Below are 9,098 nucleotides of genomic sequence, written 5' to 3'. Positions count from 1 at the left end.
AGATGCTCCAGTAATGGGAGTCATTTAGGTCCCTCTGCAGATATGTATTTATTTATTGCTGTTCATTTAAACTGCAGAGCCAGTTGGCAGGAGAGACACAAGACTGGGGTCACAAGGATGTTAAATTATTCGCTGTCAAAAATAGCTGGTTGAGAAAGTTAAATTAAGCAAGGTCACTCAAGGTTATAGTCAATCACCAGTAGGAGGAGATGGGCATTAATTAGCTCTTTTATTTATGGGGGTCATCGTGACCAAAGGACCAGCAGTTGTAACAAAAAGGCAAACTGTAGCAACTCCTCATATTTTTGGCAGAAGCAGCTTTTGGATGAGAAGCAGAATTGCTGCCCTTGACCACATTGGAGAAGTTGAGGCTATTGAAAGGCAATGTTCAGCAAGACCCTGTGGAGCCCCACAAAGCATGGGTGGGCGGGGGGGGACTTTCCCCTTTCAAAGCCTGTCTCAGGGCTGACCTCAGCAATGCTCCTTCCACAAAAAACCTTTGCCAGAGGCTGGGGAAGTACTTACCCGGGGGGAGGTCTCAGAAGGCACCTGAGATACGTGGGGGTATCTTTGGTCACTCATGCAGACAGGCCCTTGCCTGAGATTTTGCCACCTCTCTTGGCAGACAGTTGTGCAGATATGCAGAAGCTGCATATCCATTCTGCTAATACTTGTATTTCATTTCCCATGTGAACTTCATCAGCACCTTCTTGCTATTGTGGGACCTTGTAATACCCTTTTCCTCCTAGTTTAAAACTACCTAGGGTCAGGCCTTTCCTCCCTTTCCATTCTCCTCTACCATGCACGCCAGGGACATGATTTAGTGGTGGAATGGCTGGGCTCAATCGCCTTAGAGCACTTGCCCAACTCAAGTAAGTCTATGACCAGTTAAAGCAGGAAATTCAGCTCATAAACTAGGTAGGATTAACCTGGAGTCACTGGCAGCCAGAAAATCCTCACTATGTAGGATAGTGAGGACGACCATGCCCAGGAGAGCAGCACGAACACGACAGCCAAGTATTTAATGGCAGCAATGACATCTTTACCCAAAGATCCGTATTGTAACCATTCAATATGAAAAGACCCCCTTTTTCCCAGTTTCTGCACACAATGCAAGGTGGAAACCATAAGGCCTGATGAAAGCCACCCTCTGCCCCACTGCAGTCATCAGCCACGGTTCGGGGTGCGCACACACTGTGATCTGCACCGCGGCCGGCTGGCAAACAGCTCACACTAATTGAGAACTCTGCTGGGAAATCCATACCATTAATTAATTGTCTTTATCAGCACTCACTTCTGCACAGTCACAAATCAAGCAGCTCTCTAATGGGCTGCCTGCTAGTAAAGCAACGTGGAAGGCAAACAGAAAGGAGTTCCTTGATTAGAGGAATGAAATCATGGCATCGGGGTTTGTACTGCAGGAGAGGCTTGATGCTGCACCTGAGATCAGGGTGGGAGCTGTGGCCCTGAGAGACGCTGAGAGTGGCCTTTCTCTGAAAATCTAGTGAGGTTAATCAGCAGAGAAAATGTTATCTGGGATTGTATCTAAAGTAGATAACTCAGGCATCACAAACCAAGTTCTAGCAGCACCCAGCTGCTTAAGCATTTAGTCTTCTCCTCTACCCTGAATCCTCCTTGAATTCTTCTTGTTAGAGGTGACATCAGGTGACACAAGCATGGGAAATGGGGCTGAGGTCCCCAGTCTCATGGCCATGTGAACAGCCTTTTGCTCAGCCGTGCATCATCAGAAGAAAGCTGGACTTACTCTAACACCTTTCCTACTCTGATTAGTGCTTCACAGAACCACAGACTGGTTTGGGTTGGAAGGGACCTTAAAGATCACCTAACAACCGCCCCCCTGCTGTGGACAGGAGCATCTTTTGCTAGGCCAGATTGCTCCAAGCCCCATCCAACCTGCCCTTGAGCACACCCAGGGATGGGTAAGAGCTCTGTTACAGAGACAGGCTGAGAGTTAGTGTTGTTCAGCCTGGAGAAGAGAAGGCTCCAGGGAGACCTTAGAGCATATTCCAGTGCCTAAAGGGAGCTACAAGAGACCTGCAGAGGCACTTTTAACAAGGGCATGGAGTGATAGGACAAGGGGGAATGGCTTCAAAGTGACAGGGAAGGTTTAGATTAGATATTAGCAAGAAATTCATTCATGTGAGGATGTTGAGGCACTGGCATAGATAGTCCAGAGAAGCTGTGGCTGCTCCATCCCTGGAAGTGTTCAAGGCCAGGCTGGATGAGGGCCTCGAGCAACCTGGTCTAGTGAAAAGTGTTCTGTCCATGGCAGGGGGTTTGGAACTAAATGGCCATTTAGTTCCCTGCCAATACAAACCACTCTACAATTCCTGGCCACAAATCCTCCAGGACTTTGGTCATCATTCAGGCATGACCACTCTCCTGGAGGGGGCCAGGGCTCAGCTGCTTTGGCAGGAGTGCACCTCTGCCTGAGACCAGGCAGTGTTATAGAAGTTCAGTCAATTACCTTGATTTTTACACAGGATTTTCCAGAGTGAGAAGCAAGACTGTTTGGAAAACAAGCAGGTTGCCAGCAATCCTACATTCCCTAGAGTGGAGAGGAATGAAAGGAGCAAATGGCACTGTTGTCCTCTCAACTGCTCTTTGTTTATGACAGGTCAGAAGCCACCCTAACAAATGCTGACTCCAAACAGTCCTGACAAGCATTTTTCAGGCAATTTGCCTGCCCTTCCTATTCTTCACCATAAAAAGGGAAGTTTTTTTCCCCTTCTGCCACATTCTCTGCCTTCACCTCCCAGAAGAGAGACATGCAAACTCCTGATTGCAGCAGCTCCTGAGTGGGGCAAGGCAGAGCTGCATGTCAAGGCTCTTCCACAAAACTCATCTTGCAGATAAGTAGCTTGTTTTGATAGAAGATCAAATCAGATATTGGATTGACAAGCCTAAATCGTCCCTGGGATCACTTGAATTACTTTGGATTTACACTGGTACAACAGAGACCTAGTTTTGCTTGATAAAAGCTTCCCTCTCCTACCAGACATGCTCTCTGTGCAAAAGCAGTGGCTTGTTCCTGAAGGATTCACAGAAAGGCAGAATTTGCTTTTCCTAACGAAATTTTGGAAAAACCTGCTGGTCTTTTGAGTTTCTCCTTGTTTCCCAGTTGCCCAGCAATATTGCCCATTTATAAGGTGTAGATACATAAAAGCACTGCCTGGTTCCTGTGGCAGAAGACTTTGTCCTTCCAGGCAGTGATCCTCAGATGGTACTTTTGAACTGCCCTCCTTGGCTTTTTGAGTGGCCATTCCTGGGGAGAAGGAGCAGGCAAATGTTGGACCTCATGGGAACACCTTGACCACGTCCTTGCTACCAGTAATGTAGAGCTGTAGAGGATTTTGTAGATAGTTAGCTAGCTAACAAAGATCATGCTGGAAGCAAGAAGGAGATCCTTGCTACCAGTAATGTAGAGCAAAGCTCCCAGAAGAAGACAAATGTGACTCAGATGATTCCCTGCAAGACAAGATAGTAAGATGAGTCCAGCAGATCTGAAAGGACAAATTTCCCCAGGAATTTATTAATTTTGTGCAATAAATTTCTTACTGAGCTACCTCCAACATACTCCAGGACCCGTGGAGGATTGGCCACTCACATCCACTGCGCTTCAAGGAAATGGATGTTTTGGAGTGGCTGAGGATACTTTGTCATGGTGGCCATGTGTTCCAACAGTCCCTTTTCCTCCTGCACCAGGAACCATGCTCTCTTTTCATCACTGTCTCCCCATGGGTTCTTGACCCCTGTGAATTTCCCCACCACTTTCAAGGCAGATATTTTCATTCTACAACCTTCTCCAGCAAGGAACATCTGTAGGACATGTCCTGGAGGCTTGTAGGGTATTTCCTTCTATGTATTGTTTATCAGCCCAACCTTGACCTAACATCAGCTTGCAGCCAACTCTAGCACTTGTGCTGACTCCTGCAGTTGGTGAGGAAACCAACTCCAAAATCTGCTCCCAGGTGTCTCTGATTACAGAGCTCAGGGGAAATTGCTTGAGTATTAATTGGAGAGGTCACCTCCACACCTCAGTTTCATCTAGGCTGAGCTTCAAACACAAGGCAAGCATAAAACCATCAGTGCAGTCAAGATTTATTTGCTGCAGTACAGACAGGCTGGAAAGATAGGCGTTGGGGGAAAAACAATAGTGATGTAATTCTTTGTGAAAGCCCCAGGAGCAAGACACTTCTTAACATCCTCATCTAAGCTCTAAACTGTAACTGAGATGCTGTGCTTGGGAGTTCACAAGAGCCTTGACTTGGGTACTCAACGTTTGCTCAGAAATCATCCTTGCTTCTTGCAGTGTCTGGTGATTGACTTCTGCCATGTCCTTCCCTCCAAGCGCTATGTTTTAGGGAAAAAATACTGTACTGTAGCCAAAAAGACTATGTAGGAGAAGGAGATGTTCCCAAATGTACTTTTTTCAGAGATCTTTGACACCAATAGTCTTTCATTGTTGCCAGTCTGAGAAATGAACTCAAGCATAATTTTAAAAGCTCCGGATATGCTTTTTCAAAATGCACTGGGGAAAGCAGCAATTATCCAGCACAGCTGATGAGACTGGTGCTTACCAGCAGACAGTCCCCTCACACACCCATAATCTGGATGCTAATTAAACCACTGACATCTTGTATATCTCCATTTCCTTCTTTTACAAAATTTTAGAGAATGGGAATGTTTCAGCCTTGAGGAGAATATGACAATAATATTTGCCCAGAGAAGCTGTGGCTGCCCCATTCCTGGAAGTGTTCAAGGCCAGGTTGGATGTGGCTCTGAGCAACCTGCTCTAGTGGGAGGTGCCCCTGCCCACGGCAGCAGGGTTGGAACTAGATGATCCTGAACGTGCCTTACACCCAAACCATTCTGTGATTCTAATTTTAGATGCTTTGTATCACCAGCGCAGCCTCAGGCATTGCAGACATGGTGACAAGGCCCCCTAAGTTTTCAGAGGGTTCCCAGAAATGTTTCTCCACAACCCCCAAAACTATGATGTGTCCAAGGCCGGCCTAAACTTCAGCAAACCCTGCTGATTTAGCTATGGGGTTATTTTTCAAACTTTATTTACTTGGACCTCCAAATAGGTTTCTCCCACTTTTTTGCACAATGCAACTTCATTAGTCAAATAAATTAATAACAATGCCATTTCTGAGGAGAGCTGTGGTGCTGTCAAGAAGCAGTTGCCTCATTAAATCTGTGTTATATCTATTTTCACTCACACAAGGAGGCATATCTTGGCTGCTGGACAGTGATCAGGAGCTGGGAATTTGGGCTTTTTGTTTTGGACTCTCAGTGATTTTTTAAAGGAGTCAGTGTTGCACAGTCTGTCGGATGCAATGGCAAAGAAATCAGGAACCCTCTGATCCTGCAAAAAAGTAAATATCAATCCATCTTTGGAGAAAATTGTATGCAGCTCACAGTTAGCATTTTCCTTGCAATGTGGAAGAAGTGGAGTTACTCCATTTCTCTCCTGACTCTGCAACTGTACGGCTCGTGCTGCAATTACAGATCTCATTAACAAAGCTCCACCAGACCTGGCTGGGATTTGGAGAGGAGATCTAGGGAAATGATAGATATTGCAAGAAGAGGTAGGGCTGATTCACAGCTTGGCTATCTTCCTTCTGAATCAGCAGGAAAATAATTAATATACAGGCTAGCAACTGGAGACAGCAGCGAGCAGTCCTCCTTATTTTTCAGTAACTCAGGCAATTTTACTTACTTTCAAGTTGTGTTAATTAGCAAACAATTGTGTGAACCATTTGGTGAGGAAAAGCAAAGACAAAATTTTTAGCTTTACTTTTAGTTCTCAGTGGAGCCTCTTGTTTCACCTGTGCAAGTGTTTACAACCTAAATGCCCAGTGCTTATAGTGGACCTCCAGTAGTCTGGGCTGTGGAAGGAGATAATTTCTGCTGCATGGGGTCTGTGGAAGGGATTTGGGATGCCTGACCCAGGTATTGCGTCCTTTGAGAGCCCCGATCTCGCTTAAAGATTTCCCTGGGGGACGGCACTGTCTCACATGTACATCTCTGTATTTTGAAAGGGAAAAAGAGAGGAAAAGCAGACCCAGCAGTAGCCATATAGCACAGAAAGACCAATCACCATGTATGAGGCTGGGAAATCTTACTGCCCAAGGATATAAATCCATCTCAAAGCATCCAGATTACTTCATCTTTGCGTATGGTGTTTTAATGCTGATGATACACACAGCCAGTGGAATGTCTTTTCATTGTTAGATGTCTTTGCCAAAAAGAAAGCATTAAAGCCAAAAAGAGACAGGAAAGAGTGTTTCAAAAGTTTCTATTTCAACTCTGAAGACTGGAAAAAAATTCTAAAAAAACCAACAAAACAACAAGTTTAGTGACATCAATAACTTAGAGAAAAGAGGAAGACGAAATTCCCCTTCACATTCAGCTTCTTACAAGGTAAAAAGCCCAAAGGAGGGACAAGGCTAGTATCTAACTGAGCTATTGGGGAATACTTTCCAAGTCTATCTTCGGAGTGGCCAGGCAGGGGATGCTGTATGATCCCTGTCACCAGAGGGTTCAAAGAGGCTGAGCTGTGCTAGGGCATGGCAGCTGTAGGGATGGAGCATCCTGCCAGCCCTCACTGGCTCATCTCATTCCCCCAGGGTGAAACAGGGCAAGTCCCAGGCACAAACACCTTGGTGCTTTTGGTACAGCTCCCACTGCCATAGCATGGCTGTATGCCAGTTTTGATCTGGGAGTGAATTAACCAGTGAGGAGCTTCAGCCAGGGACACAGGGCTTGTCCCTTCCTCTGGGCACCTTAATTGAAGAGGCATTGCTCCAGTCATACCCACAGATTAATGCTGTCAGCCTGAGGTCTCTGTCATCAGAGGTCCCACAGCCTCATATCTGGGTGAGTGCAAGTGATTGCAGGAATCACATCAGACACTTCTCATTAACCAAACCAAGGAAAAAAAAAATTAATGCAAGAGCAGTAGAGTTTTAGTCTTCATATTGACATGAACCATACCTTCACAGCTCATAGAGATATATGTTCTTTTCCAGGACCCATGTATGAGACTTAAAACTACTGTCACACCTTAATTAATAAAATGAGGCTCCTTCTGCCCTCTCTAATTTGCTGACTTCCAATTTCAAGCTTCAGGAGCTTGAAGCTTCAAGCTGCCATCTCTGATATTATCAGGCAGTATATATATACAATTAAACTATGACTCTCTAAGAAGAGACAGCCAAGCTGGGCATGGATTCAGGCAGAATAACACCAGGGTTTCATTTTAAACCAGGGGTTGTAAAGAGATGTTCTTTACCTCCAGCCTTCCTATGTGACAATGTTTCCACTCCAGATACAAATCATCACCCTTGCTGGCGGTAATTGCCTCCAGTACTATGTTTAGCACTGTTGAATCTAACTAAGGGAAGAATGGCCAGGTTTTTATTTTGATTTAGGGTTCTGCCCTTAATATGTTTAAACAAGGCTTTCCCCTAAAGCCTGATCATCATGAGTTTGACCTGGGGTTGCTCTTGTGGTTGTACAAACCTGACAAGGGGTTGCTGGTGTGCCGTGATGCTTATTGGAGAGGAAGGCATCTGCTGGGATGTAACACAGCTCATGGCATGAGAAAAAGGCTTTTTGCTCCACCCTGAACATGAACACTACATGATGTGAGCATATAGACAAAGCCACTTAGTATCAGATGTCCTGGGTGTTACTGAAGAGCCACAGCCACTCTGGAGGGATGTGCATGAGTGCCTCAGTTGCAAAGTAAATTGATAGTGAACTGTCAAATCCAGGGGGATGTGGCAGAAAGATTTTCAGCAGAAACAAGTCCACAGCGTTAATCAGCCCTCCTGCTTTAATTAATGTCAGCAGTAAGAAAACAGCTGGAGTTTGTTTGCTTTTCAAATAACCTGTATAAAAATATCTCTTCAGTAGCAGCTCTGTTTTCATGCTGTGGCTTGCAGGCTCATTGTTGTTTTTCATTTTGTAACTAACACTTAATCTTGCTTTCATTTCAGCTGAGGTGGGATGTTAAAAATGAGATGATTAAAGAAAAAATCCCAAACAAATAGAAGAAAAAAACCCCAAAACAAATGAACCCTCAGAGGACTCTAAATGAACAAAACCCTATTAAGCAATAAAACCCTGTGAAGCAATGACTCACAAGTGCCTGGACAGGTTTGCCTGGCTGCAGAGGGGATCTGGTTGTTCTGTTCATCACTTCTCCTACCTGAGAAGTTGGATTTGTCCCCAGGCTTCTACAATACTGCAATATTTTAACAAATGTACTCCGTTCCACTGTTTGGCACTGAGTCAACACAGCAGCTATGAGGAAAAAGCAGTGCTAAGGTTAGACATCCACATAAATCACTGCAGCTCTGATACTTGGCCAGCCTATAAATATTAGGGGTTTGACATCAGTTTACATCAGCAGAGTAACTTGCTTAATTCCATTGCTGTGGGATCATGTGAGCTGCTGTTGATTAGCATTCACCTACCTGATCTCCAGGATGAGAGACCACAATCAGCACCCTTGATGTTCCAAGGTCTTGCTGGGTGCTGTGCCGTGGGCACGAGGTCCACAGGACCTGCACACACTCCAGCTGGTCCCTGTGTTCGCTCTACGTGTGTCAGGGCTACTAATTACTGCTAATTTCATTAAGTTGGTGTGTGCCTCTTGCATGCATTACAAAGTCAGTCTGAGCAAAGGTGATTAATGAGGTTGGATGATTTTAGTAGCTATTTGTATTGCTGTAGCAGCTGGAAAGTGTCATGCACTGAGAGCCTTGGGTGTTGCATGTGAGCAAGGTGAGATATCCAGCTTGGGGGTGACTCACCCTGGAAAAGAGTTTAGGAGCCAGGATGCTAAATTAACTATAGTGATTGCAAAATAGGTCTAAAGTAAATCCACAAAGTTTCTGCTTGTAGGTTGGATGTTTTATCCATCGCACACAGCGCTTCACACAACATTAGTTCTGTCTTGGCAATGGCAAATACAGAGTTGTACGTGTCCCTCACATACAAAAGGTGAATGAGGACATCATCCCAGCTCTGTTCCTGCTGAGGGTGCAAGGGACCTCTTCTTG

This window comes from Onychostruthus taczanowskii, unplaced genomic scaffold (genome assembly GCF_017590055.1).
Source record: "Onychostruthus taczanowskii isolate IOZ18803 unplaced genomic scaffold, ASM1759005v1 scaffold44, whole genome shotgun sequence".
NCBI classification, from domain to species: domain Eukaryota; kingdom Metazoa; phylum Chordata; class Aves; order Passeriformes; family Passeridae; genus Onychostruthus; species Onychostruthus taczanowskii.
Note: the sequence above shows the minus strand (reverse complement) of the source record.